We start from the raw sequence: 6,545 nt of genomic DNA, 5'->3' as shown, positions 1-6,545 counted from the left end.
ATAAGAGGAGGGTCAGAAGGAAAAAAAAAGAAAAAATGCTTGAAAAATAATGGCCAAGCTCTTTGTGAAGTTGATCACACACACACACACACACACACACACACACACCCCTACACTTACAAGAATGTAAATATACTTCAAGTGGGATAAACCCAGATATTCATACTTAATCAACATGTCTCAAGGAGAGCTACCCCAGAGTCAAATTGTCAGAAGTCAAGAACAAAGGGAAATCTTGAAAACAGCAAGGGAAACATTATTCATCATATAAATGAGATTCTCAACAGGACTATTGGCTGACTTCTCATCAGAAACAACAGAGACCAAAAGGCAGTGGGATGAGATTCAAAGTACTAAAAACAAACAAACAAAAACAAAAAACAAAACAAAACAAAAAAACAAATAAGACCCCACCAGTCAACCAAGAATTCTATATCCAGAATATTCTGTCTCAAAATATAAACAAAATAAAGAGAATTGCAGATAAGGACTGAAAGCCTTTGTTGCTAGCAGACTTTCTTAATAAGAAATATTAAAGTTCTTTAGGATGAAAGGTGATGGTCACTGGAATCCACACAAAGAAATAATGAGCACTGATTAAAGTCATTACATAGGTAAATAAAAGATAGTATACACTTTTACTTTTTATTTTAACTGATTAAAGATAACTGCATAAAACCATAATTATACAATTGTATTATTTTGTTCATAATGTATAAAGTTGTAATTTGTGTCACATTCATCTTACTATGATAGCACAAAGGAAGGGAGCTATATTGGAGTAAACTTTCTGTATACTATTGATATTATTTTATTTATTTTGATTTTTAAAATTTTATTTCTAATTTTTTGTAGAGACAAGCTCTCACTATATTGCCCAGGCTGGTCGTGAACTCCTGGGCTCAGGCAATCCTTCCTCCTCAGCCTCCCAGAGTGCTGGGATTACAGGTGTGAGCCACTATGCCTGACGACTATTGTTATTATTTTAGCAATAATCTCAATTAGATTTTTTTAAGCTAAGATATACATTAGTTCTTTTTAAAAGCTGAAAACAGATGGAAAACAAAAGGATGGAAAAAGATACAAATAGATACCATACAAATGGTGATCAGAAGGGAACAGGAATGGTTATACTACCATCAAACAAAACAGACTTTCAAAATGTTACTAGAGAAAAAGAGAGAGATTCATTTAATGATAAAAGGGCAAGTTAATCAGAAAAATATAACTACAATGAACGCATATGCTCCTAAAAACAGGAGACTACATACATGAAAGGAAAACTGACAAAACTGAAGGGAGAAAATGACAGCTCAACAATAGAAGTTGGAGATTTTAACACTCTATTCTCAATACATATAACAACTAGACAGGAAATCTGCAAGGATATAGAAGACTTAAACAACACTACAAACTAGTTTGTCTTAACTGATGGTTGGTTGAACACTCAACCAACAATAAAATACATACTCAACATGCAACATTTTCTAAACTAAACAATATACTAGACCTATATATGGCAAATCATAATATTTTTTAAAAGTAAGTCATTCTAAGTATATTCTCTGACCACAGTGAAAATAAAATTAGAAATCAAATGCTGAGGAAATTTGGGAAATGCAAAAATATTTTGAAATTATTCAACACATTGCTAAGTACCCCATGGATCAAAGAATAAATTATAAGAGAAATTAGGATGTATTTTTTATTTTACTTCTTAAAAATAGAGATGGGGGTCTCACTATGTTGACCAGGCTGGTCTCAAACTCCTGGCCTCAAGCAACCCTCCTATCTTGGCCTCCCAAAATGCGGGGATTACCGGCAGGAACCATCGCACCTTGCCTAGAATGTATTTTTAATAAAAACAAAAACAATCCAAATTTTTGGAGCAGCTAAATATGTCTTTATTTTTAGCTTTAAATGCCTATAGTGCTAGAAAAGAATAAACATGTAAAATCATTTGGTAGACTTCACCAGTGAAACCATGTAGTCTTTGGCTTTTCTTTGTTAGGAGGTATTAGATTACTATTCAGTCTCCTTACTGGTCATAGGTATATTCAGATTTTCTATTTCTTCATTATTGAGTCTTAGAAAGGTGTGCATTTCTAGAAACTTTTCCATTTTGTCTAGGTTATCAAATTTATTGGAATACCATTGTAAAAAGTACTCTTGAATAATGCTTTTTATTAGTATACAGTTGCTAGGAATGGAATGTTCCCTGTTTCATTTCTGATCCTAGTTATTTCAGTCTTTCTCTCTTAATCAGTCTGCCTAATGGTTCTCAATTTTGTTGAGCTTTTCAAATAACCAACTCTTAATTTTACTAATTTTCTCTATTTTTTATTCTCTAATATGTTAATCTCAAGCCTAATATTTTCATTTCCTTCCTCCTACTAGCTTCAGATTTAGTTTCTTCTTCTTTTCTAGTTTCTAATGGCATAAAGTTAGGTTGCTGACTTGAAATCTTTCTTCTTTTTTAATGTAAACACTAACAGCTATAAAATTCCCTTAACACTGCTTTTTCTGCATCCCATAAATTTGGTATGTTGTGTTTTCATTTTCATTTATCTCATTTTCATTTGTTTTGATTTCTTCTTTGATCCACTAGAGTGTGCTTAATTTTCATATACTTGTGGATTTTACAGTTTTACGTATGCTATTGAATTCTAGTTTCAATATTTTAACATTATGATTTCTTCTGTGGCCTAAGACATAGTTTATCCTGGATAACAATCCCCATGCACTTGAAGAAAATGTGCATTCTGCTATTGTTGAGTGGAAATGTTATGTATATATGTGTGTTAGGTCCAATTGGTTCAAGTCCCCTATTTCCTTATTTATCTTCTGTCCTGTTCTTCTACATATTATTAAAAGTAGTGTATTGAAGTCTCCTACTATTATTGCATAGATGTCTATTTCTTCCTTCAATTCTGTCAATGTTTCCTTCATATATTTTGGAGCTCAGGTGTTTAGTGTATATGTATTTGTAATTGATATATCTTCTTGGTAAGTTGACCCTTTTATTATATATTCTTTGTCTCTTCTAACCTTTTTTAACTTATAGTATATTTTGTCTGATATTAATATGGCCATGCCCACTCTTTTTAATTGCTGTTTGCATGCAATATCTTTTTTCATCTTTTCACTTTCTTTTTGTTTGCTTTTTAGACGGAGTCTCGCTCTGTCACCCAGGCTGGAGTGCAGTGACACGATCTCGGCTCACTGCCAGCTCCGCCTCCCAGGTTCACGCCATTCTCCTGCCTCAGCCTCCTAAGCAGCTGGGATTACAGGCGCCCGCCACCAAGCCCAGCTAAGTTTTTGTATTTTCAGTAGAGACGGGGTTTCTCCATGTTGGTCAGGCTGGTCTAAAACTCCTGACCTCAGGTGATCCGCCTGCCTCGGCCTCCCAAAGTGCTGAGATTACAGGTGTGAGCCACTGCGCCCGGCCCATCTTTTCACTTTCAAACTATGTGTGTCCTTAGATCTAAAGTGACTTTCTTATAGATAGCATTTAGTTGGATTTCGTTCATTTATCGTCTGCCAGTCTATGTCTTTTGATTGCCAAGTTTGATCCATTTACATTTAAAGTAACTATTGATAAGGAATGACTTATTTTTGCCATGTTGTTGTTTTCTGTATGTATTATGGTTCACCCAGTCCCACATTTCTTTTCTTACTGCCTTCCTCTGTGTTGATTTTCTATAATAACACATTTAAATTTCTTTTTTATTCATTGTATTTTTGTTATTTTCTTAATGGCTGCTGTAGGGTTTATTATATACATCTTAGAATCAGCTTCAGAATAATACTAACTTGATCCCAGTGAGATATATAAATGTTATTTATATAGCTGTAATCTATCCTGCGTTTTAATTCTATTATTGTTCTACATTATTATGTCTACACATGCTACAGACTCAAAAATACATTATTACACTTATTCTGTATAGGTTTATGTCTATTAAGGACGGAATAGAGCATATATATATTTATATGGTATTTTTAATATATAGCTTTTTATTTACTATTTCTACTTCTTTTTATTTGTTCCTGTGAATTCTAGTTACTATCATTTATCATTTCTTTACTCCAATACAACTCTGCTGTCATTTACTTCCTTTATGCTGCTATTGTCAAATATATTACATTTCCATGTCATATGGCCAATAATACAATTATGTACATATTGTATTATACAATTGCTTTTTAAATCTATTAAGAGAAAAAAGTAAAAGAAATGTGCATTTATGCTGCCTTTTATAATTACCATTTTGTGTGTGTGAGAGACAGAGTCTCACTTTGCTGCCCAGGCTGGAGTGAAGTGGCATGATCTCAGCTCACTGTAACCTCTGCCTCCTGGTTTCAAGCGATTCTCTTGCCTCACCTTCCGAGTAGTTGGGACTACAGGTGCATGCACCATGCCCAGATAATTTTTGTGTTTTTAGTAGAGATGGGGTTTTGCCATGTTGGCCAGGCTGCTCTTGAACTCCCAGCCACAGGCAATCTGCCTGCCTTAGCCTCTCAAAGTGCTGAGATTCCAGGCGTGAGCCACTGTGCCTGGCTATAATTACCTTTAATTATAAATATTAATTTTGTTCTTTTTAAAAATGTGATTTTAAATTTTCATGTGTTTTACTTGCTTTCAACATTAATAACTTTTTTTTTTTTTTTTTTTTTTTACAATTTCTCATATGGCAGATCTGGGAGGGCTTTGTTTCACCTTTTTTTTGAAGGCAGCATTACTAGAAATAAGATCATGGTTGACAAAGCTTTTGTCCTTTGAGTACTTTGAATGTATCATCCCACTGCCTTCATCCCTTCCATTGTTTCTGATGAGAAGTTTGCTGTTAATCTGTTGGGGTACCCTTGTGGCACATTGTTTTTCTCTTACAGCTTTCAACATTTTCTTTCACTTTTAACATTTTTATTATGATGTGTCTGTTTGTGGACATGTTTGCATTCATTCTGTTCACAGTTTGTTGAGATGCTTGTGAGTGTAGATTGTTTGTTCAACAAATTGTGGATGTTTTTAGCCATTATTTCTTTGAATATTTTTGTGCTTCTCTTTCTCCTCACCTTATGGTATTCTCATTACATGTACATTGGTGTACTGAAAGGCGTCCTGAATTTCTCTGAGGCTCTGTTTATATTTCTTTGTTCTATTTTCTCATCCTATTTCTTCATTTTCTTATTCTATTTTCTAATAGGAAGATGGAATTGAGGTTGCATAATTTCTATTGATCTATTTGAAAGTTTTCTAATTCTTCTGCCAGCTCAAACTTATTTAGCCCTTCTAATGATTTTTTTATATTGGTTATTATAGTCTTCAACTCCAGAATTTACATTTGGTTCATCTTATGATTTCCTTTATTGATATTCTTTATTTGATGAGACATTATCTTTATATTTTCCCTTACTGCTGTGAAGATATATATAATGGCTACCTTGAAGTTTTTGTCCTTTAAATCTGATATCTGTTCCCTGTCAAAGGCCATTTCTGTTGCCTGCTTTTTTCCTGTTTATAAGTTGAACATTTCAGTTTCTTTGTAGGTCTTACAATTTCTTGTTGATAAGTGGACATATTAGGTAACATACTATAGCCATTCTGGATAATGATTCCCTGTCCCCTTCTTCAGAGCGGTTTTTGTTGTTGTTCTTCAGAGTGGTTTTGTTTGTTTTGTTTTGTTGTTATTTGTTTTCTGTTTTGACTAAGCTATTTTAGTGAAATAGTTTGCAGTGGGAAGCATTTTGTTGTTCTTCAGAGGGTGCAGCCTTGGACATAAGCAGAGTTACCCGTAGTTGTTTTGTGTTTTCACTAAGCTATTTTAATGAAATAGCTTGCAGTGGGAAGCATTTTGTTGCTCTTCAGAGGGTACAGCCTTGGACATACACAGAGTATACCCTGGTATGGTTTTAAACAGGAGTCTCTTTGACCATCTTTCCCTGATCTCTCTGTTAAGATGTTTGTCTCCTTTGGTATTATTTCTAGCCCACTAGGCTCCACTGGCTTCTGTCCGATCACTCTACTGTTCTCAACAAGTCCTTGGAGCATTAATTACTAAGCAGTTTGGTAGAATTTAAGCCAAGCAGGGCTAGTTTTTGAGGCCAGTCTTTAAGGTTTCTTTTCACCTTAGGAGGGCTCCTTAGCTGTGTCTTCCCCTGGAATTATCTGATTAACTAGCTGATTTACGGTTCATGTTGTTTTTAATTAAGGGAAGTTTTGACACTGATTCAAATAAATTCCATTCTTCTCGAGAGAGCTTCAGAGCTCTATTCTTATAGACCATCTCTCCCTCTGGACAAAATCTCTGAACCACCATTCTGGGCAATGGGCTGGGTGGTAGCCATTTTGTTTCTCTTGTTGTGAAACCTCTGCCTTACAAATGAGCTGAGGCAACGGCAATCAGGGCCCAAATCTGAGTTCACTGTGCCTGGGTAGAGCTTCCAAACTATGGGTGGGAGCGGGGGAAGCAATGGAGCCCCAAGCCTCTTAGTTGCATCACCAGGAATTTAGCCTCTTCAACTGAGAGGAGGTGGGAATGAGA

The sequence above is a fragment of the Symphalangus syndactylus genome, chromosome 17 (genome assembly GCF_028878055.3).
Source record: "Symphalangus syndactylus isolate Jambi chromosome 17, NHGRI_mSymSyn1-v2.1_pri, whole genome shotgun sequence".
NCBI lineage: Eukaryota > Metazoa > Chordata > Mammalia > Primates > Hylobatidae > Symphalangus > Symphalangus syndactylus.
The sequence above is the reverse complement of the archived record's forward strand: the minus strand, read 5'-3'. Positions refer to the sequence as shown.